At 37.5% G+C, this 27,079-nt stretch overlaps 1 protein-coding gene across 1 annotated transcript in view; it reads right to left on the bottom strand.

Annotated features, from left to right (window-relative positions):
* Positions 1–27,079, bottom strand: part of LOC111761755 (putative uncharacterized protein encoded by LINC00472) — a 72,268-nt gene continuing 45,189 nt past the window's right edge. The window contains exon 3 of the mRNA XM_071218545.1: positions 1–25,713. The gene's annotated coding sequence lies outside the window, so the exon portion shown is untranslated. The remainder of the gene's footprint in view (positions 25,714–27,079) is intronic.

Below are 27,079 nucleotides of genomic sequence, written 5' to 3' on the forward strand. Positions count from 1 at the left end.
ATGTAAGTATAGGTAACCCTGCTTTTTTTTTTTTTTTTTTTTTTTGGTTACTGCATGCATGGAATATCTTTTTCCAACCTTTCATTTTCAATCAATTGGTATCCTTTGGTCTAAGGTGAGTCTCTGGAAGACTGCATAGAGATGGTTCACATTTTCTTATCCACTCCACCAATTTGTGTCTTTTGTTTGGGGAGTATAATCCATTAACATTACTGTAAAGGCAGTTCTTATTTCATCCATCTTTTTTCTTTTTTTAATGTTTTTATTTAATTATATAAAAACTAATTTTACTTTGACCAGAAAATTTCATTAATAATAAAAGCAATGTGATTTAATAGGCATACTTTTATTATTTTTTAGCTTTTTTGAGTTTTTTTTATTTTTAAAAGAACTGTTAGATTACATAAATGTTACATCAAAAATACAGGAGATTCCAATAAACTACACCCTTCACACATACTTTGCCCCATTGACAACATCGTTCATTAGTGTGGTTCATTTGTTACAATTGATAAACATATATGGAAGCACTGCTACTAACCATGGAGTATAGTTTACATTAATTTATACTTTGCATCAAACAATTTTATTGATTTTGACAAAATGTATAATGGCCTGTATCCATCACTGCGATGTCATGCAGGACAATTCCAATACCCCAATACCATCATTCTTAATGCTAAAAGATTGAATGAGTTTTCCCTTAGACCAGCAAAAGAAAACTTTCTATTGTGGCCACTTCTATTAAACATTGTATTAAAGGTTACAGCAAATGCAATTAGGCAATAAAAATAATACAGATTGTAAAAGAATACATTTTGTCATTTGTTTTGAAATTCATATAATCATGTAAAGAAAATTCTCAGGAATCCACAACAATCTATTAGACTAATAAGAGAGCTCAGAAAATTTGCAGGAAACAATGTCGATATATAAAAGTCAATTGTATTTGTTAAAAAAAATTTTTAATATATATTTTTATTTTTAAAAGATACTTAGTTTACATAAAATGTTACATAAACAAATATTAAGGGATTCCCATATGCCCTGCTACCCACACTTTCCACCCTTTCCCTTTTCATCCATTTTGACCTTTGGGTTACATCTGTCATTTTATTTTCATCACTCTTTTGACACTTTTAGTTATTCTTACTGATATAATCATCATTTCTAGACTCTGCCAAGCCTCTCTCTCCTCTCTTTTCTTTTCAGGCTGTAACACTCCCTTTAGTATTTCCTGCAAAGCTGGTCTTTTTTTTTATATAAATTTTCTCAGTTTCTGTTTATCTGTGAATATTCTAAACTTGCCCTCATTTTTGAAAGATAATTTTTCCAGATATAAAATTCTTGACTCGCAGTTTTTCCTCTTGCAGCATCTTAAATATATCATGCCACTGCCATCTTGCCTTCATGGTTTGATAAGAAATCAGCACTTAATCTTATTGGGTATCCCTTATGTGTTATGCATTGCTTTTCTCGCTACTTTCAGAATCCTCTCTCTGGCATTTGATATTCTGATTAGTATTTATCTTGGAGTTGGTCTATTCAGATTTATTCTGATGGGAGTACAATGTACTTCTTGGACATGGATGTCTATGTACTTCAATAGGGCTGGGAAATTTTCTACCATTATTTCTTCAAATATTCTTCCTGCTGCTTTCCCCTTCTCTTCTCCCTCTGGGACACCCATGACACATATATTTGCATGTCTTTTGTTGTCATTGAGTTCCCTGAGACTCTGTTCATTCTTTCTATTGTTTTCTTCATCTGTTCTTTTGTATGTTCACTTTCAGAAGCCACATCCTCAGGCTCACGGATCCTTTCTTCTGCCTCCTCAAATCTGTCATATACCTCCAGTATATTTTTAACTTCATTTATTGTATCTTTCATTCCCATAAATCTATTATGTATGCTTTCAAATTCTTTTGCTTGCCCAGTGTCACCTTAATGTCTTTAACCTCTTTAGCTATCTCATTGAATTTATTAAGGAGTTTTTTTTTTTAACATCTATGATCAGTTGTCTCAATTCCTTTGTTATTTGTAGGCTTATCTTGTTCCTTTAACTAGGCTATATATTCCTGTTTCTTGGTATGGATTGTAAGTTTTTGTTGGTGTCTTCACATCTGGCTTACTAGATATATTTATTCTGGGTGAAGTTTTTTCCTTTAGTTTAGGGTTTTCTTGTTTTTTCTCCCTTGCTGGTTGTGAAGTAGGAGCTAAGATTGTCATTGGTACTGTAAGCTATGGAGACTGAAGCTACCCACATTGCCCCAGGAATTAATGAAGCTTGTCCCAGCTTTGTCCTATATCAGGGGCAGGGACAGAGCTGCAGCCATCTGTAATAATCCAAGTTGTACAGAACAAGACTATCTGAAGCCGCTCAGAGAGACTGATGAAGCTTCACACCACTTCCTCCCCTTCCTGGGCAGGGATGGCACTGTAGTTGAGGGTAGAAATCTATGCCATGTGAGTCCAAAATGACCACAGTTGCCCACTTAAATTGATGTAGCACTGGTCCCCCTCCCTGCTGGGAGTGGTGATGGACCCTCTGGAGTGCCTAACAGTCTAATCTGTATGGGTTGAATACACCTGCAGTTGCCTTGAGAGGCTGAGGGAGTACTGTCCCTTCTACCCTTAGGGGGTGGGAATGGAATCAACACCCAACATTTAAGCCCCTGTAGGCCAAAAGTACCTGCCATTGCTCAGAGAGGCTGAGGAAAGTCCAGTACCCTCCTGTCCTATTAGGGCATGGGGTTGGATCCACAGGCACCCAACAGTTCAGTCCCTGTATGTTGAAAGTATCCACTGTTGCTGGAGAGGTTGTGGAGACACCAGACCCCTCCTATTCTGTTGGGGATATGGGTGGATCCATAGGCATCCAACAGTCCAGTCTGTGCAGGAGTCTGTGCAGGCCAAAGGTGCCTGCTATTGCCCAGAAAGACTGTGGAAACACTAGCTCCCTCCTTTCCGATTGGGGGTGGGGGTGGGGGTGGATCCACACAGTTTTGCCAGTTTCCTCCCTGCTGAAGGTGGGGCAGGAACCTAGGTTAAGGTTGCAGTCAGATCTTGGTGGAAAGGAGCCAGACCCTAACTTCACTGTGATTTTTGGTTAACCCAGCTTCTCACGCCAGGGGTAGAGTCAAAATGGCAACTACTGGCCTCTTTCCAACTTGGACAGCTTCAAACCCTCACTGTTTCACCAGTCCAGGCTGCATGGCTAAAAGCACCTACAGTTACCAAGAGAGGCTGGGCAAACACAATCTCTCTCTTGTCCTACTTGGGGGTGGAAATGGGGCCACAGGTGCCCAATGGTCAGGTTTGTGCAGGCCAAAAGCACCTGCAGTTGCCCTGAAAGGTTAAGGGAACATTAGTTCCCTCCTATTCTATGGGTAGGCAGAGATGAAGATGGACTGGAAGGACTCAGAAAATCAATTCCAGTGGGTTGAAAATGCCTGCAGTTGCCAGGAGAGGCTGAGGATACACAGCTCCTCTCCTAACCTATTGGAGTGCAGGGATGCAGCCCAACTGTTCAATTATTCAGTCTATGTTGGCTGAAATCACCTGCAGATGCCTGCAGAGTCTGTGCAGTTTTGCCAGCTTCCTCCCTGCTGTAGGTGTGACTGGAGCCTAGGCTAGAGTTGCAGTCAGATCTTGGTGGAAATGATCTAGTCCCTAAATTCACTGTGATTTTCAGTTAGCCCAGCTTCTCCTCTTGCAGGGGTAGAGTCAAAATGCCAGCTACTGGCCTCTTTCCAACTTGGACAGGTTCAAACCCTAGCTGTTCCTAGGATAATACTTTAGCCCGTTGAATCCACCAATCAGTAGCTGAAGTTAGTGGACAACTGTCTCTTCCTCCACCTTTTATGGGAAATGGTGCTTCCAATTCCAGCCATGGAATAGCTCCTGAGGTGGCTTGTGCTGCTAGAGTAGGATGGGCACTGGCCTCTGCAGCATGGCTTGAGCTTCCCAGAGAGGTGGTGCAAGTCGCCCCAGCTTCCTCCCTGCCAGAGGTGGGCTGGGGTTTAGGCTACAGCTGCAATTTGATCTGGGTGGAAAGAAGCCAGTCCCTCCCAGCACCATGATTTTCCATTAGCGCTGCTTCCCCTCATGCCAGGGATGGAGTTAAAATGATGGCTTCTGGACTTTTTCTCACTTGGGCAGGTTTAAACTTTAACTGTTCTTAGGATTATACTTTAACCAATTGGATTTACTAATCAGTAGCTGAAGTGGGTGCCATACCATGTCTTCCTCATTTTTGGGAAATGGAGTTTCCAGCTCCAGCCAAGCCACTTCGGGCACCAGCCTCCACAGGGTGGAGGGCTGTACTCATGAATCTGCTCTACAGATGGGCAGTCTCCTTCTCCCATACTTTCAAGGACATTGCAGGATGCTCTTCTGGTCCCCTGGGCACCCCAATTGGTGCTTTAGATAGCTCTGGTTGATTATTAACTGCCCTGTAGCACAAGCTGACTCTAGGCTCACTCTGTTGCCGTCTTTGTTTCCTCCCCTCCTTTTATTTTTGTAAGATAATTTCACCATAGAATTTTAGCATTTGGAAAACATTGTGATACTTTTTCTGACTATCATAGTTTTGGGTAAGAAATCCGCTCTTTTTTGAATATCTATTTTTCTCTAAGTAATGTGTCATTTTTTTCTGGTTCCCTTCAAGAATTTTCTTTGACTTTAATTTTCAGAAGTTGAATTATGATGTGTTTTGGAGTGGATTTCTTTAGGTTTATCTCATTTTGGGTTCTCTCAGCTTCTTGAATCAGTGTGTTTATGCATTTCACCATATTAGGGAGATTACAGGCATTATTTTCCTGAATACTCTTTCAGCTCCACTTACTGTTTACCTTTCTTCTGGTACTCCCATCATACAAATGTTGTATCTTTTGTTAAAGTCTTACAGATTGCTGAGGCTATTTTTTTTTTCCAGTTTGCTTTACCTCTGTTACTCAGATTGGGTAAATTCTATTGATCTGTCCTGAAGTCCACTGATTCTATCTTGTTATCTCAATTCTAGGAGGGGGAACAGAGACTGTGCCCTGCAGAAACAAAGTCTGGCAGGCTACTTTTGAAAGAATCCCTCTTACTTGCTAGATACCTGGTGTCTATCAGTGGAGTAAAGAAGTCTCAGGCTGGTGGGGAAAGAGTACTTCCTTAGCTGGATACTTCTTGCTATGTGACCCAATTTTCCAGGTTGCCTACCTGCCCAGTTCCTCCCAGTGAGGAAGGAAGTCTCAGGTCCTGGAGGATAAGTAATTGCCAGGTCACTTATTTTGATAGAATTTCCCCTTTGTTGGTGCTCCCAGGTTGTACAGAATTTCTGAGTAGGGAAGGAGTGTCACACTCATGTGGGAATGAAGTTTCCTGAGTGGGTTCATATTCTGTTTGAGATTCCCCTTGCCAGAGCCAACCAGATGCCCACTATCTCTCAGTGGGGGATGGGAGTCTCAGGTCAAGTGGGGAATGAGTGTTTGCTCTGGCCTTTTACTGTCAGTGGGTCTTCGTCCATCCTTTTTGGGTGTTGCTATCAGAGTATTGCTAACACAGTCTTGTTAGAAGGATTTCTATGTGTTCTGGGGGAGTAATAAGTTTACCTTCTGTTGCTAGGTGGGGGGCCAGGATATGTGCATTTTATGCTGAGTGGGGACTGGAAGTTCCTGTAAATAAAATTTTATTCGAATACAGTTATGCTCATTTATTTATGTATTGTCTTTGATTGCTTTCATGTCCTAATAGCAAGGCTGAATAGTTAAATAAGAGACTATATGGCCCATAATCCTAAAATATTTTTTATTTGGCCCTTTACAGAAAAAGTATGCTGCCCCCTTAGTATATGATCAATTTTTGTGAATGATACAAGTGCACTTGAGAAAGCATATTCTCTATTCAGAGTATGTAGAGTTCAATGTATATCCAAAAGGTCTGCCATGTTATGTTGTTTAGATCTTTTATAAATTCATTTATTTTGCATCCATTTGACTTGTCTTGTACCAAGAGTGGTGACTTAAAGTCTCCTGCTATTAGAATTTTCCATCAAATTCTTGTACTTTTTGTATTTGATTGTTGTGTTTTTGGGTACATATGTAGCTTTTAATACTATGAATAGTTCTTTGTCTTTATAAAATTATTTTTGAGTTTCAGTCTACTTTGTCAGTATTAGTATTATAACCTTCTGCTTTCTTATTGTTTCCATTTTCCTGGTACATCTTTGCCCATCAATTTATTTTTAGCATCTTCAAATCACTGTTCTTTAGGGTGCTTTTGTTATTCCATGGATTAGGGTTTTGCTTTATGAGATAATTTGAAAATAAGCCTGCTCACATTTATTGATATTAAATTTAGACATAGATCTGTCATATTATCTTACGTTGTAAGTACTATACTATAGTATATTTACTGCACTTGTCTATATTAAGTGCGCTCTCTTTGCTTTGAAAAATATCTTTTGAATTTTAAAATGGTTTGTATTTTATCTTATTGGTCATATTTGTATTTAATAGATTTTTTAAGCATCCTTAATCTCCTTTTTTCTTACTTAACTACTTACTGTCAGTTTGAAATGGTATCCTTTGACATCCAAATATTATACAACTGCCAATTATTTTAACTTTTCCCTTTTATTTCCTTTTTGTCGCATTTTTAAGTTTTATTTTCTCTACTTTATCAGAACAAATTTTTCATACACTCTTTAGCTCATGGCTCCATCCTTAATCTTAGTTCTCAATTAAACGTATGAAATTTTCACTATCAGTCCTTTTCTGATATCTTTTGGTTAGATGACGCTTTTCCTCTAATAGATTTCCCCAAGAAAAGCACAAGTATATTGTATTTTCTAAGTTCTGGTACATCCAAAACTTTTCCTATTACCCTAACCCTAACCCTAGTCCTAACCTGACTGATTGGTTGGATCAAATATCTTTGGTTCATATTTTCTTCCCTCAAATTTCTTGAAAATGCTTATCTACTATTGCTCTATTTTATATGCTATTTATGAAAAGTAAGGTGCCAGTTGGATTATCTATTTAAAATTATTTCAACTTTCTGCCTAGAGTCCTTGGGGATTTTTTTCTTTATCTTTAAAGTAATAGAATTGAGTATATGCCTTAGAGTTGATTATTCTGGGACAATTCTCCCTAGTATTTAGTGCGCCCTTCCAATGTTTAGAATTGCCTTTTTAAAATTTATCAAAATTTTAATTAGAGTATAGTTTTCAATGTTATTTTTGATCCATTTGTCACATGTTCTTTTTGTTCTGTATGGATATAACCTGAACTTTTTAATTCTTACTCATTTTGTGGCTAGGCTTACCAGTTCAAGAGCACTCTCTTTTTTAAGTTCCCATTTTTCTGTGGAGATTTTATTTTTTATGGATGTGGTGGAAGGAAGGTTTAAATGTTGGTGTCCTATTGTTTCAATTGGATCTTTAATTATCTTTTATTTCCTTCTTTCCCTCCACTGCCTCATGTCCAATAAATACAAACTCTTCTATCAACAGAAAATCCTCTTCAGAAGCACTACTTCTCTGAGGCTGCCATTTCAAGTCCTGTACACGTTCAAGCCTCTTCCCTGTAGAAAAGGTCAAGAACTACCAAATCCCTACTTGTGTTTGAAATTTGGTGTCTTGTTTCACTTCTCTCTTATTAGAGGTAATGTTGCCTGTGCTTACTCTAAGTGCTCTGCTCCCTTCTGTTCTTTGTCAAGGAGTCTTTTCAGTCTTGGGCATGATGATGATCTATTTGCCAATTGTTCATCTATATATTCCTAATTATAGACTGTAACCTAGTCAGAGATTTATTTACTGAACATGGGGGAATTATTACAAATAATAGGGCACAAAAAGATTTCTAATAAAGATAATAACGAATATATCTTGCATGCATTTTTCTCCTGTGAAATTCTACTAAATAATACACATTTAAATAAGCTCAATACTGTGAATGACCACAATGTTCTAAATGGAACATCAAAACATAGATTTTTTTAAAGTTGTTGTATTTGCTGTTCATGAGATCCTCCTGAGACATGCATAAGCATAAACTCTGGAATGATCCCCCAACTCACTTTGAAAACCTTTACCATAAAAACTCATTTGTATTTAATATTTCCCCCATTTAGTCAAGGTCTTTTTCCAACTAAACAGTAAACAGTGCCTCAAGCAGGAGTGCTCCTGATGGCTCCAGAGACATCCAGATACTACAGGCAAGGCACACAATCTCAGGAATTTGGCATACTGCCAGAGGGCCTTACCTTGGAATATATGTTCCCCACTGTATCAGAGTGAGACTCATTTAAAATTTTTCTACACATGGCTTGTCTGCCCCTTTTATTTGAACCTATAATTAGAACTATACTCCTTAAATGTATGTTCCAGAGTCGTAAATCTTTGGTCTGTTCATATGTGGGCTGAGCCCTGAATCTCAGCAGAATTGCAACACCTACTTTCTAGTTCATTGGACTCACCCTTGATAACTAATAAAAGATGATGATGGACAATGCCCACCCCAAAAACAAAGTATCTACATCTGCAAACAAGATGGTTTCACCCACCTACACATGGGATCTAAGACCCCTCTCAGTAGAAATACAGCAGGCATCACCACCATAAAATACTCAAGATTGAGGAATGAACAAACATAAGGGAGGAATGCAACTGTGAAGTAAAGTAGACTTATTATACTAGCAATGGAAGAACTTGTAACATTGCTATAAAGGCAGTGGTCACCAGAGGTTTGGACAGGGGGTGAGGTGGGGAAGAAAGAATAGGTGTAACATGGGGCACTTTTGGGACACTGGAATTGTTCCGAATAACACTGCAATGACAGATACAAGCCATTATACACTTTGTCAAAACCTATAAAACTGTGCAGTGCAAAATGTAAACTATAATGTAAACTACTGACCATGTTTAGTAGCAATGCTTCAATATGTGTTCAATTGTAATGAACGTACCACACTTATGAAAGATGTTGTTAATGGGGAAAACCATTGGAGGGGGAGAAGGAGGGTATATGGAAATCCCCCTATATTTTAGATGCAACATTTATGTAACCTGAAGCTTCTTTTAAAAAATAAAATGTTTTAAAAAGTCATATTTGCAATTACATCAAATCCCCACTCCAAGAACCCAAAAACAAAAGGCTTTATTTGCTAGTTGCTAATATTAACAGAAAATACTGATGCAGTTCAAGTCATCAAGAAAATTTTCATCTTCTGAAACATAAAATGCTTAATATGCATATAGATTACAGAAAAAATTGAAAACAGCATCCCAGAATAAATTTGTATACAAATCCTCATAGCTTAATATGAATAATAATCTCAATATTCTGAAAACCTATCAGATAACAAATGGGAAATAGCTTTTTAAAAATTTATGTTATAAAAACAATACATTTAATATAACACAAAACGAAAAAAATTTAAAGATGGTGAACAGAATAGTGGTTGCCAGGAATCAGCAATGGTAGAGAGAAGGGAGTGGGTGTGACTATAGAGAGGGAGATCTTTGTGATGGAATAGACTATATTAATTGAAGTGGTGGTTTTTCAATCTACACATGTAATAAAATGGCACGGAACTACACACCCACAGTATATCATTGTTAATTTCCTGGTTCTGTTACTGGCTATATAGTTTTATAACTTTTAAAATACACTTTTATATAGAAGTTGTGAAATTACAAAATAATCATGCACACGTGTAGAATTCCCTTACAACAACCCTTCACCAGCACACTGTTGTGGAACATTTGTTATAGATTATGAGATAACATCATCAGACTATTACCACTATGGTCCATACATATTTGGAATATTTTTTTCCATCCCTCACAATTATTAACACAGTACATCATTGCATAGATGCAAGAATATTGCAGTACTCCTGTTAACTATAGTCCATAGTTACATTAGTTTTATTTTCCCATGCTTCTCCACATTCCCACCACCCTGCAATAGTGATGTACATCCATTGTAGTTCAAAAAAGGACATTCTTGTATTTGTATTATTAACTATAATTCTCACCCACCTCTGGGTTCACTGTGTTATTGAGTCCCTAGATTATTCTCTAGCTTTTTTTCAATTGACATTTGCATGCCCAGACTACCATTTTCAGCCACAATCTCCTTTATAAACCAGCTGATACTCACTATAATATTACCATCAACTCTACCCATTTGCACACATTCACAAATTAATTAAAAATTCTACACATATTATCAGTACTCATTTTACAGCCCCACACTTTTCTCCTAATAACCTATACTGTAGGTTTTAACTCTATGTGTTTATTCTTCATATTTAGCTCATATTAGTAAGACCAAGCAATATTTGTCCTTTTGCATCTGGCTTATTTCACTTAGCATAATATCTTCAAGATTCATCCATGTTATATGTGTTCCAATTTCATTTCATCTTATTGTAGTATAGTATTCCATCACATGTATATATCACATTTTGCTTATCCATTCATTGGTTGAGGGGCACTTGGGTTGTTTTCATCTTTTGGCAATTGTGAATAACACTGCTATGAACATTGGTGTACAGATGTCTGCTCATGTCTCAGTTTTCAGTTCTTTTGGACATATTCCTAGTAGAGGAATTGTTGGATCATATGCCAGTTCTATATTTAGCTTCTTGAGGAACTGCCAAGCTGTCTTCCAAAGAGGCTGCACCATTTTAAAATCCCACCAACAGTGAAAGACTGTTCTTACTTCTCCTTATCCTATCCACCACTTATTGCTTTGATTTTTACATAATGCCATTCCATGAGATCTGAGATGAAATCTCATTGTTTTGATTTGCATTTCCCTAATAGCTAGTGATATGGAATATTTTTCACAAATGCTTTTTGGCATTTTGTATTTCATCTTTGGAGAAATGTTTATTTAAAGTTTTTGCCCATTTTTAAATTGGATTGCTTATACTTTTATAGTTGAGTTGTATGATCTCTTTATACAGAATGGAAATCAAAATTTAATCAGATATATGGTTTCCAAATCTTTTCTCCCATTGAGTTGGCTGTCTTTTCACCTTCTTGATGAAGTCCTTTGAATCACAAAAATGTTTAAGTTGGAGGAGATCCCATGTATCCATGTTTTCTTTCATTACTCATGCTTTCAGTGCAAAGTTAAGAATGCACCAACTATTACCAGATCTTGAAGACGTTTTCCTCCATTTTCTTCTAGGAGCTTTATGGCTCTTGCTTTTTATATTTAGGTCTTTGATCCATTTTGAGTTAATTTTTGCATAAGGTATGAGATAGGGGTCCTCTTTATTTTGGCTATGAATATCCAGTTCGCCCAGCACCATTTGCTGAATGCACTGTTCTGTCCAAGCAGGGTGGGTTTGACAGGCTTGTCAAAAATCACCCAACTAGAGATGTGAGGGTCATTTTCTTAACCATCAATTTTGTTTCATTGGTCTATATGTCTATCTTTATGCCAGAATCATGCTGTTTTTACCTCTGTAGTTAGGTAATATGATTTTGAAGTCTAGACATAGAAGTCTTCCAACTTTGCTTTTCCTTTTTAAGATGTTTTAGCTATTTGGGGCCCCTTACCCTTCTGAACAAATTTGATAATTGTGTTTCAATTTGTTTTTAAAAATGCTGTTGAATTTTTATCTGGATTACAGTGAATCTGAATATCAATTTGGGTAGAATTGACATTTTAATGGTATTTATTAGTTGTCCAATCCATGAGCATGGAATGTTCTTCAAATTATTTAGGTCTTTTAAAATTTCTTTTAGCAGTGCATCATAGTTTTCTGAATACAATTCCTTTATGTCCTTGGTTAAGTTTATTCCTAAATATTTGCTTCTTTTAGTCACTATTGTAAATGGAATTTTTCTCTGAATTCCTCCTTAGATTGTGCATTACTAGTGTATAGAAACACTGATTTTTAAATACTAATCTTGTATCCTACCACTCTGCTGAAATCATTTATTATATCCAGCAGCTTTGTTATAGATTTTTTGGGACTTTCAATGTATGTATAGAATCATATTATCTACAAATAGCAAAAGGTTTACTTCCTCCTTTTCTATTTGGATGCATTTTTTGTTTGTTTTTGGCCTGGTTGCTGTAGCTAGAACCTCTAGCACTATATTGAACAATACTGACAGTGGGGATCCTTGACTTGTCCCTGATCTCAACAGGAATGCTTTCAGTCTTTCACCAATGAGTACAATGTTAGCTGTGCATTTTTCATACATGGCCTTTATCATGTAGAGAAAGTCCCCTTCAATTCCTATATTTTGTAGTATTTTTATCAAAAATTCTACAAAATGCCTTTTCTGCATCAATTGATAGATCATATGTTTTCTTATTACTGTTGTGTATTACCCTGATTGATTTTCTTGTGTTGAACCATTCTTGCATGCATGCCTGGTATAAAACCCACTTATCATGATGAGTAATTCTTTTAATGTGTTGTTGGATTTGACTAGCAAGATTTTGAGGATTTTTGCATCTGTATTCATTAGAGAAATAGGTCTATAATCTTTTTTCATAATATCTTCACTGGGCTTTAGTATTAGGGTGATATTAGCTTCATAGACTGAGTTAGGTAGTTCTCCTCATTTAAATTTTTGGAAGAGCTTGAGTAAGAACAGTAGTAACTCTTCTTTGAATGCTTGGGAGAAGTCACCTGTGAAATCATCTGGTACTGGGTTTTTCATTTTGGGGAGTTGTGTGAGGAATGTTTCAATTTCTTGTGATTAGATTGTTGAGATCTTCTGTCTCTTCTAGGGTTACTTCAGGTTGTTCATACATTCCTAGAAATTTTTCCCTTTTGCCTACATTGCCTAGTTTGTTGGTACAGTTGTTCATACTATCATTTTATGATTTATTTTTGTGGGGTCAGTAGTAATGTCCCTATTTTCATATTTTGTTTGTATCATCTTTTTTTCTTTGTCAGATTAGCTAAGGGTTTGTCAATCAATTTTGTTAATCTTCTCAAAGAACCAACTTTTTAAAAAAAAATTTTTTTTTCTTTTTTGGTTCTCAATTTCATTTATTTCTGCTCTTATTATTTCATTCCTTCTACTTGCTTTGGGAATAGCTTGCTTTGCTTTTCTAGTTCCTCCAGGTGTGCAGTTAAGTCCTTAATTGTAGCTCTTTCTTCATTTTTAATGTAAGAATTTGGGTTATAAATTTCCCTTTCAGCACTGCCTTTGTTGCATCACATAGGTTCTGATATATTGTTTTCTTTTCATTCATCTAGAAATATTTATTGATTTCTCTCACAATTTCTTCCTTGACCCACCGATAATTTAAGAGTGCTTTGTCTAATCTCCCTATATTTGTGCATTTCCCCTTTTCCACCTCTTGTTGATTTCCAACTTTATTCCATTGTGATTAGAAAAAATGTTTTGTATAATTTCAACCTTGTTGAATTTACTGAGATCTACTTTGTGACCCAACCATATGGTCTATCCTGGAGAAAGATCCATGAGTACTTGAGAAGCATGTATATCCTGCTGTTTGGGGGTCCAATGTTTGGTGTATGTCTATTAGGTTTAGTACATTTATCTTATTATTCAAGCTGTTTCTTTATTGATCTGCTGTCCAGATGTTTTATCCAATGTTGTGAGTGTGTATTAAGGTCTCCAAATATTATTGTAGAGTTATCTATTTCTTCCTTCAGTTTTGGCAGTGTTTGTCTCATGTATCTTGGGGCATCCTGATTAGGTGCAGATACATTTATGATTACTACTTCTTCCTGGTGGATTGCCCCTTTTATTTAATATGTAATGTCCTTCCTTGTCTTAATAACTGTTTTGCTTTTAAAGTCTATTTCTTTCAATTTAAGTATAGTTACTCGATTTTTTTCTTTTTTTGTTTACTGCATGCATAGAATGTCTTTTTCCAGCCTTTCACTTTCAATCTATTAGTATCCTTGTGTCTCAGATGAGAGTTTGTCTTGAAGACAGCATATAGATGGCTCATATTTTCTTATCCATTCTGCCAGTCTGTATCTTTTGATTGGGAAGTTTAATCATTAACATTTAATGGTGTAACTGTAAAGACAGTTCTTATTTCACCCATTTTGACCTTTGGGTTTTATCGGTCAATTTATTTTCACCACCATTTTTACATTTGTAGTTACTTTTACCAATATAATCTTCATTTCTAGACTCTCTTTCAAGCCTATCTTCTGTCTTTTCATGCTGCAGCACTCCCTTTAGTATTTCCTGCAAAGCTTGTCTCTTGGTTACAAACTCTCTGTTTCTGTCCATCTGTGAATATTCTAAATTTGCCCTCATTTCTGAAAGATAATCTTGCCAGATTTAAGATTCTTGGCTGGCAGTTTTTCTCTTGCAGTATTTTACATATATCATACCACCTCCTTCTTGCTTCAATGGTTTCTGATGAGAACTTGATATTTAATCTTATTGGTTATCCCTTATTGGCTATGTATTGCTTTTCTCTTGCTACTCTCAGAATCCTCTCTTTGGCATTTGACATTGTTATTAGTGTCTTAGAGTTGGTCTGCATGGATTTATTCAGATGGGAGCGTGTTGTGCTTCTTGGACACAGATATTTATGTCCTTCAATAGGGTTGGGAAATTTTCTATCATGATTTCTTCAAATATTCCTTCTGCCCCTTTTCCCTTCTCTTCTACTTCTGGGACACCCATGACATGCATGTTTGCACATCCCTTCATGCAATTTAGTTCCCTGAGACCCTATTCCATTTTTTTACCCCATTTTCTTTATTCTTTTGTATGTTTGCTTTTGGAGGCCATGTCTTCAAGGCCACCAATCCTTTCTTCTGCCTCCACAAATCTGCTGTCATATGCCTCTTGTGTATTTTTTAATCCTGTTGTATATTTATTTTCATTAAATTTGCTTTTACTTAATTTCTTTCATTTCTTGGGTATATTTTATTAATTCTCTTAACTTTTCTTTTTTTCTCCAATTTTATTGATACATATTAATAAAGTATAAATCTATCTTAAGAGTACAATCAATGCTATTAGGTGTAATCACATGCTTGTGCATTCATTACCCCAATGACTCCCAGAGCATTTTTAGTATTCCAATAGTAATAATAAACAAAAAAACAAAACTGATCACCTCTCAATTTCTCTCTTGCCTGCCATACATAGCTGCTATTCTTTTTCCTTCTCTTAAATATATTTGTATTTATATTTTGTAAAAAGTCTTATATATTCAATATCAACCATAGTTTTTTTTTGTGTGTGTGAGGACTTACTATTTTATAGTCATACAAAGTTTTTAGCTTTCCTTCTAGTAATATACTTGACCTTTGACTTTCCTTTTAACCACTGTTATCCCCATACAATACCACTGTTAGTTACAAACACGATGATATGATTTAACCATTTTTATTCATTTCCAAAGATTTATGAAGAACCTTTTTACCAATTCTCCACAGATTAGCCCTCAGCTTTTCATACTCTACCCTCCTTCCATTTTCTGGTGACCTGTATTCTAATTATTAACTCCACGAGTTTACATAGTATATTTATTTCATAATAGCACAATCAGACAGTATTTGTTATTTTGTATCTGGTTTGCTACACACAACATAATGTCCCCCAGGTTCACCCATGTTGTCATATGGACCATGACTTCATTTCTTCTTACCACTGCATAATATTTCATCACGTATATACATCACAATTTGTGTATCCATTCAACAGTTGATGGACACCAGCATTGTTTTTAACTTGGCAATCATGAATAATGCTGCTATGAACATTGGTGTGCAGATGTCTGTTTGTATCTCTGCTCTCATTTCTTCTGGGTATATACCTAGTAATGATATTGCTGGGTCACACGGCAAGTCTATATTCAACTTCCTTAGGAACTGCCAAACAGTCCTCCACAGTGGCTGTACTATTCTGTGTTTTCATCAAGAGTGAATTAGCACATCCTCTCCAACATTTACTATTTTCCAACTTTTTAATAGAAGTCAGTAAAATTGTGAAATGATATCTCATTGTAGTTTTGACTTGCATTTCCCTAATCACTAGTGATGTTGAACATTTATTCATGTGTTTCCTTGCCATTTTCATTTCTTCTTTGGACAATGTCTTTTCAAGTCTTTTGCCAATGTTTTAATTAGGTAGTTTGTCTTTTCATTGTTGAGTTGAAGAATGTTTTTTTATATAACATGGATATTAAACCTTTATTGGATGTGTGATTGCCAAATATTTTCATCCATTCAGCTGGCTGCCTTTTCAGCCTTTTGACAAATAATTTGAGGTACAAAAGTGTTGAATTTTGAGGAGGTCCCATTTATCTATTTTTTGTTGTTGTTGCTTGTGCTTTGGGTGTAAGATTTAAGAAACTACCACCTACCATAAGATCTTGAAAATGTTTTTCTACATTTTTTTCTAGGACTTTTATTGTTGATGCTTTTATATTTATGTTCTTGATGCATTGAGTTAATTTTTCTATATGGTGTGAGATAAGGGTATTCTTTCTTTCTTTTGGATATTGATATCCTGTTCTCCCAGCACCATTTGTTGAATAGACTCTTTTAGCCCAGCTGGGTGGGTTTGACCACATTGTCAAAAGTCACATGACTTTAGATGTGAGGGTCTATTTCTGAGTTCTCAATTCAGTTCCATTGGTCTGTGTTTAGGCCAGCACCATGCTATTTTTACCACTGTAGCTACGTTATATGTTTTAAAGTCTGGGAAGTGAAAGTTGTCCAACTCAGTTCTTCTGTTATAAGATATTTTTGGCTATCTGGGGCCCCTTACCTTTCCAAATAAATTTGATATTGGCTCTTCAACTTCTGCAAAAAAGTTTGTTGGGGTTTTTATTGGGATTGCATTGAATCTGTAAATTAATTTGAGTAGAACCGACATCTTAACAATATTCAGTTTTCCAATCCATGAACACAGAATGTCCTTCCATTTATTTATGTCTTCTTCAGTTTTTTTAAGCAATGTTTTGTAGTTTTCTGAATACTTCCTTGGTTTATTCCTAAATATTTTAGTTACTATTGCAAATGGAATTTTTGCCCTGATTGCATATCAGTAAAGAAACACTATTGATTTGTGCATATTAATCTTGTATCCCACCACTTTGCTGACCTTGTCTATTAGTTCTAGTAGCTGTGTTATGAATTTTTCAGGCAATTCTAGATATAGGATCATGTTATCAGCAAAGAGCAAACATTTTACTTCTTCCTTTCCTATTTGGGTGCCTTTTATTTATCTACCTTAACTGTTGTAGCTGGAACCTCTAGCACAATATTGAATAACAATGGTGACAGTGGGCAGCCTTGTCTTACTCCTGATCTCAGTGGGAGAGCTTTCAGTCTTTCACCATCGAGTACAATGCTAGCTGTGAATTTTTCATATATGCACTTTTACCTTATTGAGAAAGTTTCCTTAAATTCCTATATTTTGGAGTGTTTTTAATCAAGAAACAGGGTGGTATTTTGACAAAATACCTTTCTGCAACAATTGAAAGAGTCATGTGATTTTTCTTCTTCAATCTATCAATATGGTTTATTATGCTAATTGATTTTCTTGTGTTGAATCACTTTTGCATACCTGGAATAAAACCCACTTGATCATAGTGTGTCATTCTTTTAATGTGCTTTTGGATTCTCTTTGCCAGTATTTTGTTGATGATTTTTGCATTAATACTCATTAGAAATAGTGGTCTGTAATTTTCTACTTTTGTAGTATCTTTATCTGGTTTTGGTATTAGGGTGATTCTGGCTCCACAGAAATAGTTTGGTAGCATTCTTTCCTGTTCAATTTTTTGGAAAAGCTTGAGAAAGACTGGTATTAGATTGTCTTTGAATGACTGGTAAAATTCACCTGTGAAGCCATCTGGTCCTGGGCTTTTCATCTTTGGGAGGTTTTTGATTACTGTGTCAATCTCTTCACTTCTGATTGGTTTGTTGAGGTTTTCTATTTCTTCTAGGGTCAGTGTAGGTGGTTTGTGTATTTCTAGGAACATGCCCATCTCCTCTAAATTGTCTACTGTTTTGGCATACAGTTGTTCATAGTATCCTCTTATGATCTCCCTTATTTCTGTAGGGTCAGTGGTAATGTCCCCCTTCTCATTTCTGTTTTTATTTATTTATTTATTTTGTCAGCCTAAGGATTTTTTTATTTTGTTGATCTTCTCAAAGAACCAACTTTTGGTTTTACTGATTGCTTTGCTTTTTTGTTCTCAATATCATTTATTTGTTCTCTGAGTTTACTATTTCTTTCCTTCAACTTGGTTTGGGATAAGTTTGCTGTTTTTTCTAGTTCCCCCAGGTGCACAGTTAAGTCTTCAAATTTACCGCTCTCTTCTTTCTTTAATGTAAGCACTGAGGGCTGTAAATATCCCTCTCAGCACTGCTTCTGCAGTGTTCCATAGGTTTTCTATGTTGTGTTCTCATTTTCATTCATCTCAAGATATTTGCTGAATTCCATTGCAATTTCTTCTTTGACCCACTGATTATTTAAGTATATATTTTTATATTAAATATATATATTATATATTAAGTATATATATTTTTCCCTTTTTCTGTCCACTATTGCTTTCCAGCTTCATTCCATTATAATCAGTGTTTTGTATAATTTCAATCATTTTAAATTTACGGAGATTGTCTTGCAGAAGTATCCATGAGCACCTGAAAAGAAAGTATACCCTGCTGTTTTGGGGTGTAATGCTCTACAGATGTCTATTAGGTCTAGCTCATTTATCATTATTCAAGCTTTCTGTTTCTTTATCCTCTGTCCAGATGCTCAATCCAATACTGAGAGTGGGGTATTTAAGTCTCCAACTATTATTGTAGAGACAATCTATTTCTTCCTTCAGCTTTGCCAGTGTGTGCATTTATAGGTTAGGCGCATAAATATTTTTGCATGGAATACCTTTTCTAAATCTTTCATTTTTAACCTGGTTGTATCCTTATGTCTGATGTGGGTCTCTTGTAGACAACATATAGACGGTTCATATTTTTTATTCCTACTATCAGTCTACATCTTTTGATTGGGGAGCTTAATTTACCATATTATTACCATAAAGCCATGACTTGCTTCATCCATTTTGTCCTTCAGGTCTCTGTTGTCATATCATCCTATTGTCTATCTTCTTATCCTTTAGTTTACCCTTTCTAAAAATCTCCATTTCTAAACTCTTCTCCAAATCTCTCACCCTTTTTCCTGTGAGGCTGCAGCACTCCCTTTAGTATCTCTTGTAATTCTGATCTTTTGGTAACATTCTATCAGTTTTCATTTGTCTGTGAAGACTTGAAGTCACCCTTATTTTTGAAGGACAGTTTTGCCACATACAGAATACTTGGCTGGTAGTTTTCTCTTACTGTACCTTAAATACATCATACCACTTTCTTCTCACCTCTATAGTTTTCTGATGACAGGTTGGCAGTTATCAAACTTCCCTTGTATATGATGCCTTGCTTTTTTCTTGCTGCTTTCAGAATCATCAATAGATGTCTCAGGTAAGTCTACTTGGATTTACTGTTTGTGATGCATTGTCCTTCTTGGGTGATATTTGCCTTTCATAAGGGTTGGGAAATTTTCAGTCATTAATTCTTCAAATATTCTTTCTGCCCCTTTTCCATTCTCTTCTTTGTTGTTTTTGTGAGCACACTCAGCTCTGTTAGTCCATCGTAATCTTCCCACAATCTCCTCCTGTTATTTTCATTTATTATTGTGCCATTTATTCCCATAAGATCTGCTATTTTTCTATGTATGCTTTCAAATTCTTCTTTGTTCTCACCCAGTGTATTCTTAATATCCTTAGTCTCTTTAGATAGCCATTGAATTTATTCAGGAGATAATATCATTATTAGTTGTCTTAACTCCTTTATGTTATCTTCACGCTTATCTTGTTCCTTTAACTAGGCCGTATCTTTCTGCTTCTTGGTATGGGTTTTAATTTTTTGTTCATGACCCAGCATCTGGCTTACTAGATATATTTATTCTGGATGCAGTTTCTTTCTTTAGTTTAGGGCTTTCTTGCCCTTTCTCCCTTGCTGGTTATATAATAGGAGCCAAGGATGTACTTGTACTGTAAGCTCTGGAGGCTGATGCTGTCAACACTGCACCAGGGACCAATGAAGTGTCTCCCACCTTTCTCCCCTGCCAGGGATAGGCACAGAGCTGCAGTCATTTACAATAATCCAAGTCATGGAGGCCAAGACTGTCTGTAGTTGCCCAGAGATACTGATGAAGCTTCCTGCCCCTTCCTCCCCTGCCTGGCATGGGGATGGAGCTGCAGGTGTGAGTAGCAATCTAATCTATGCCATGCGAGTCCAAAATGACCAGTTGCCCAGGTAGACATAGTACCAGCCCCCCTCCTCCCCTGCCAGGGGAGTGGATGGACCCTCTGGAGTGCCCTAGAAGCTAATCATTACAGGCCAAATGCACCTACAATTGCCTTTAGAGGCTGAGGGAATACTGTCCTTATGCCCCTAAGGGGATGGAAATGGACCACAAGTGCCAACAGTTCAGTCCATGTAGGCCAAAAATGCCTGCTGTTGCCTGGAGAGACTGAGGAAACACCCATCCCCTCCTAACCTACTGAGGCATGCAGGTGGATCCACAGGAACCCAACAGTTCAGTCCCTATAGGCCGAAAGTACTTGCCATTGCCTGGAAAGGCTGAGGAACACCAGCTTCCTCCTATGCTATTAGGGAAAGGGTGGTGACCCAGAAGCACCCAACTGTCCAGTCTGTGTAGGCCAAAAGTGCCTGCCCTTGTCCAGAGAGGCTGAGGAAACATCAGCCCACTCCTATCCTATAGGGGATGGGGGTGTATTCACAGGCACCCAACAGTTCAGTCCATGCAGGAGGAAAGTATCTGTTGTTGCCCAGAAAGGCTGAGGAAACATAGCTCTTCTATTCTATTGCAGTGCAGGGATGGAGCCCCAGGTATCTGACTATTCAGTCTGTGCTCACTTGAAAGCACCTGCAGTTACTTGGAGAGGCTGGTGCAGGTGCCCCCAGCTTCCTCTCAGCTGGAGGTGGGTTTGGAGCCAGGTTATGGCTGCAATCTGAACTGGAGTGGAAAGAAGCCAGTCCTTACCTTCACTGATTTTCAATCAGCCCTGCTTCCCCTCATGCCAGGAGCAGAGTTAAAATGGCAGCTACTGGCATCTTTGCAACTTGGATAGATTCAAACTTTAGCTGTTCTAGGATTATAAGTTAGCCAGCCAAATTTACTAATCAGTAGCTGAAGTCCGTGGCCAATTGTCTCTTCCTCCCCTGTTTTTTGGGAAATGGAGCTTCGAACTCCCACCATGGGATAGCTCCCAAGGTGGCTTGAGCCACCAGTGGAAAATGAGCACCAGCCTCTGCTATGTGGAATGTTCTATTCAGACTTCACTGCAGATGGGCAGTCTCCTCCCTTCATTCCTTCAAGGATGTTGCAGGATGCTCTTTGGTGTCCTGGTCTCCCTGAACAGGTGCTCTAGATAGTTCTGTTTAGATTACTAACTGCCTGTAGGAAGAGGTGACTCTTGGAACACCTTACTCATCTGCCATCTTGCCCCTTCCTCTCTATATAAATTTAAAAGATGCAACCAGTGGAGAAAACTGGGTGACATGTACATGTATCATTTGCAGTTACACAAACTGTGTAATTATAGATTCTTAGGAATCTATAAATGTTTCCAAATAAAAGTTTTTATTCATTGCATTGATTAGTCCACAAAATTTAGCTCAGTGTAATTTAACAGGTATTTGCCAACACTGAATATATAGACAGTAATTGTCTTTATATCATTTCTGGAATGAGGTCAGATTATAACAAATGAACTTTAAAAAGTTCAAGAGCTATTTAATGAATGGTCAGAAATTTTGTGATTCAATTTTGTGTAAAATGTAAAGCAACCTTACCAAGTCAATGTAATCAAAGAGAGGCAATTTATAGGTAATATTAAAGATAAAATGCCCAACTCTTTAAAAAGTTGACCCTGCTGATTTAGGGATTAATGCCTCCTCTTTGACTTTCCTATTTTTCACTAACACCTAATGTCCCATAAGTTATTCAGTAACTCAAATAATGCCAAAAAAAGCAGGGTTCTCAGGTTTTCCATTCTTTTAGACTTCAGGAGGACAATCTTCAGGAACAAGGTAAACAATATTACGTGGTTCTTTTGTTCATTGTCATGGTAGTCAGTACTACATAGCTAAATTGTTTAGCATACTCAGCATACTCAGCTAGTGAATTTAGAAATTCCCACTACTCCCCATCACTCCGGACCACTACCCGTCACTCTGAATTTAAATATGAGAACCTGGATAATTTGGTGATTGCTATACAGAGAAAATGATATATGCACAGATACGGGATTACTTAAGAGAATCATAGTATTTGAATGACAAGGAAGTTATGTACCAACTTGCACCATGAAAACTATAATCACAGTCAGAAATCTGAGTAATCTTCAGGACAAATTCACATTCTTTAGCTAATGTTATTGCTGATAGTTTGCTGCCAGAATGTGAATGTCTGAATTGAGAAGGACAGAAAATATTGTTAAGAGGCTGGCAGATCATGACATTACGCTCAAGCCCAAACACATGGACCAGAGAATGACAGTGTTTTCTTCTACTGGACTAATTATAGATATCAGATTGGACTGTTTATATAATTTTTTTACTTTTACAAAATTAAAAGGAAAGAACAATAACTGAGTTTGGGTTTCTGCAGGTCATACAATACCAAAAGAGAGGCAGTGCTGCATTCAGCTCACACTAGGTTGGTTCGAAGGGAAGGCAACGCAGAAATAAAGGTATAGAGGAGACAAGAGGGGAGACAAACTTGGGACCAGGGGACTCACAGCTTCTGGAACTGAGAGCCTCAACCCTAGTTTTCCCATCACATTTACTGGGAAACTACCCAGCAGCTGTTTGCTATCTGAACTGCAACATCATTTACAATAACAGGGAACAACTGCAACATCTAACAACTGCTACATTTAACAGGTGTAACTTTTACAATAACAAACGGTAAGCTAGTTTTCCACATTTCCTCCTTTTTGTTTTTACAAAGTCTACAAAAATGACATTTTATTAATAAAGCTTTAACAAACAATAAGACTTTCAACTAGCAGAACAGACTTTCATTTCTCATGGGCTTAAAATTTCCAACCGGCAGGACTATATAAACCAGTACTCGATATTAATGCTGGCCACATCCAATTTACAGGGTAAATTAATACAAACTCTTACCAGCCAAACAACACTTATTAATTTGATAGAGTAGCAGGGACCTTGCAGCTTGTCCTAATCGTTAGCCTTTTCTAGGCCCTTAAAATACCATTGTCTCTGATGTTTCTTAGTAGAGTGACTGCCACAGGTTTCTTCTATGCAGCCAGATTCATTGCTATCAGGCCAGGGCAGAAAGTCTTGAGGAACTGCAAAAGTCCTTTGTTGACCTTTTCACACAGTTTTTGCACTTTTGTATTCATTCAGGCTTATTTTATTTTTATAAAACACATTATCACACTGAATGCTACTATAATACTTTTACAGCTGGTATATGTATACTAGTTCTGTCCCACATATCTCCATATTAACTATTTTAAGACAAAATACACCTTAAATTTCAGTTAGCATTCCCATAAACCGTTTACCTTTTTCAATATTCACTTAACTTTTACATCTTTCCTTTTATCCTATGAAGCAATTTAAGCAAGAAATCTATTAATTAAGAAACTTAAATAATATAAGTGCTTATTTAATTTTTTGGCCAATTGAATAGAGCTCTTTTAGATCACATTATACCAACATTCAGCACAATATCACAAAAACCATTACAACACACATGGAAAAACTACAACACACACTGACATTGAACAAACACCTTTCTGGGCACCTGCCCTCCTTGGGGCACCTGTCCTTCTCTTTTTCTCTTTCTTTTTCTTTCTGGGCTCCCGTCCACTTGGAGCACCTACCCCTTTTTTTTTTTTTTTTCACATATACTAACATTGCACAAACACACTTTTGGGCCTCTTGGGACCCTGGGCTACCACCCTCTTGGGGCACCTGCCCTTCTCTTTACACCCTTTTGGGCTTGACTCTATGCTCCCACACTCTTGGGGCACCTGCCCTTTTTTCACACACACTAACACTGAACAACCAGACAAACCCAAAAGCAGTTTCACAAACACCTTTTTCACTAACATTGAACAACCATACAAACATGAAAGCATTTTTAAATTTACTAATCTAGAATTCTTCATTGCTTCCTTTCATAATTCAACATTTCTTTCACACATTGAAAAATTACAACACACATGGACACTGACTTTCTCATACACAATGGAACAATTCCAGCATATACACTAACACTGCACACTCTTTTGGGCCTCTTGGGACCCTGGGCTCCCACCCTCTTGGGGCACCTGCCCTTCTCTTTTTCCACACACACTAACATTGCACAGACACCCTTTTGGGCCTCTTGGGACCCTGGGCTCCCGCCCTCTTGGGACACATGCCCTTCTTTTTACACCCTTTTGGGCTTGACTCTGGGTTCCCACCCTCTTGGGGGCACCTGCCCTTCTCTTTTTCTGGGCTCCTCCTCTCAATTTCTTTCTTAATCTTTCTGTCCCCAAGTCATACTTGCGTTATGATGCCATGCTTGAACAAGTTCTGTAGTTAAGATACTTTGATGTCTTCAGAGTAAGACCCAGCCAGGCAGTTTTAAGTGTTCATCTCTCCATCTACATGACCGGAGGTTCTGGGTCTCACAGGAACTTTTGTCATCTTTTGGCATTCATGGCATTCACGGTATGGTTTTATCTGGCGAACTGATACCTACACAGGACATTCTTTCATTTCTCAAAACAGCTCTGGAAGTCCTTTTCATAACGTCCCTGTGCAGAAATGCTTCGGAGCTGCGGCATGTGCGCCGGGCAGCACCACAGCCTCCCTGTAGCCGCTGGTCTGGAAAGATTGTCCCCACAGTCCTGCAGCAGCTGCCACCAGCCCAGAAGGTGTAGATTCCGCTCTCCATCTCCTAGGGAAATACAAGAAACCCTCAAGGGCTTCGAAGGCTTTCCAAACCACTCAGGGCTCTGCGCTTTTACACCAACTTTAGTTTCGCTGGAGGCAATCCTTCTTCTCTTTGTGTCCCTGGTCTGGCACCAGTTGCTGCAAGCCTTCTACCCTTCCAGCCTTCTTTCCTTCGTGCCCCATGTTGGGCGCCACTTGCTGCATTCAGCTCACACTAGTTTGGCTTGAAGGGAAGGCAATGCAGAAATAAAGGTAGAGAGAAGATGAGGGGAGACAAACTTGGGACCAGGGGACTCACAGCTTCTGGAACTGAGAGCCTTAACCCTAGTTTTCCCATCGCATTTACTGGGAAACTACCAAGCAGCTGTTTGCTATCTGAACTGCAACATCATTTACAATAACAGGGAATAACTGCAACATCTAACAACTGCTAAGTTTAACAGGTGTAACACTTACAATAACAAACAGGTAAGCTAGTTTCCCACAAGGCAGTAAGTGAAAAAACTATGAGCTGTCAGGACAGTGAGACTTGGATCAAGATACATATCTAGCACCAACAAGCTCTAAGGGTTTGGGCAAGTTACTAAATTTAAGCTAGATTATGCTATGATTTCTCTGTTCTCCACCACTCCCCACCTCCACCGCTGTCCCAAATTTCAGAAATTTACCTCAACAAGTTTATTTTGCCTTTATGGCCAATGCAGGTTAGCAGAGAGGTGCTGTCCAACATAGCCACTGGAATAAAAAGGGTGACAAAGCCTCCAGTTTGAGAAGTGTTTCACCAATGCAGGGATAGGGAAAGCAGAGAATTGTAAACAGGATTTTAATGCTTCCATTGCATGTCAATTGAATGTTCAAATTTCATTGACCAAAGCAAGTCACACAGTTGCAACTAATTTCAGTGGATCTGGGGAAGTACAATCTTTTCATGTGCCCAGAGGAAAAGGAGAACTGGATGATTTGTAAACACTCCCCAGTGATTGCCACACTTTAACTCATTTGACTTTAGTGTCCTCCCCTGGAAATTCTGGGGCAATAACTTAGAGGGTCCTTGTGCTTATAGCTTAGTGGTTGGAAGGAGATTCTCTGGTACCATAATGCCTAGGTGGGAATCACGGATCTAAGGTTTATTAGTGTAAACTGGGGTAATTTTCTTAATCTTTCCCCTCAGATTCCTCCTCTGGAAAATGGGGATGATAAAATAAGTGCTATTACTTGTGAGGATTAAGTCAATTAATATAAGCAAAATATCAGGAATAGTGCCTGGCATATAGTAGGAACACTATTTGCTTGCTGGCCTGGGCAAAAGTTCTGGAACATAAAGAACCCTTAGTGATGACTGGTGGTTATCATGGTGATAATTACCAGAATAGAAGTCATACTTCCCGGAACCCAGCACTGACTTACTGAATACTTCTGAAGGAAAAAAAAAAAGTCATTAAAAAGTGAATCAGATTCCAGAGTGTGCTGGAGTAGGTTACAAAGAATTTACATAGAGTATGCTGCAGTGGATTACATAGAATTTACTGAAGCACAAAGTTTAGCAGTAAGTGCCGAAGACATAGTCCTGCAAAACTCTAAGTTTCAAGAGGGTGCAGGCATCCACTTGTTTGTCACTACTGTCCAATGCTGTCACTGAGTATAATTTATTCTGGATATAAGTAAATATTTGTGGAGTGAGATGGGATGGAATACCTCAATATAACTGCAATGACTGTACTCCATTAATAATGTCCAATCAGAGCACCACAGGAAGTAAGGCAGAGTTGGCTGCTCAGGCCTTGGCCTCCTCGGCACTCACGTGACTTAGGTAGTAACACTAAAACCAAAGTATTTTAAAATCCAGAGGTGGTATTAAAGATGTGCGTGTGTTTAAGAGTCTTACCTTAGGTGTTGGAAGTTTTAGTACAGCTAGAAATTCACAGCTTTCCAGTCACTGGAAACAGTGAAGTCCTGGATGCTGTCAGATGCTCAAGTAATAGGCATTATTATACTCTAGAAATAATCAGTTTACCCTATAAAACTTGGAGGTTAAGCTAGGAAGTATTTTTCTCTCTGATCCAAAAAGGAAGCACTTTAAGGCCATACTTGGCATTTTGCT

The sequence above is a fragment of the Dasypus novemcinctus genome, chromosome 11 (genome assembly GCF_030445035.2).
Source record: "Dasypus novemcinctus isolate mDasNov1 chromosome 11, mDasNov1.1.hap2, whole genome shotgun sequence".
Classification (NCBI taxonomy): Eukaryota; Metazoa; Chordata; class Mammalia; order Cingulata; family Dasypodidae; genus Dasypus; species Dasypus novemcinctus.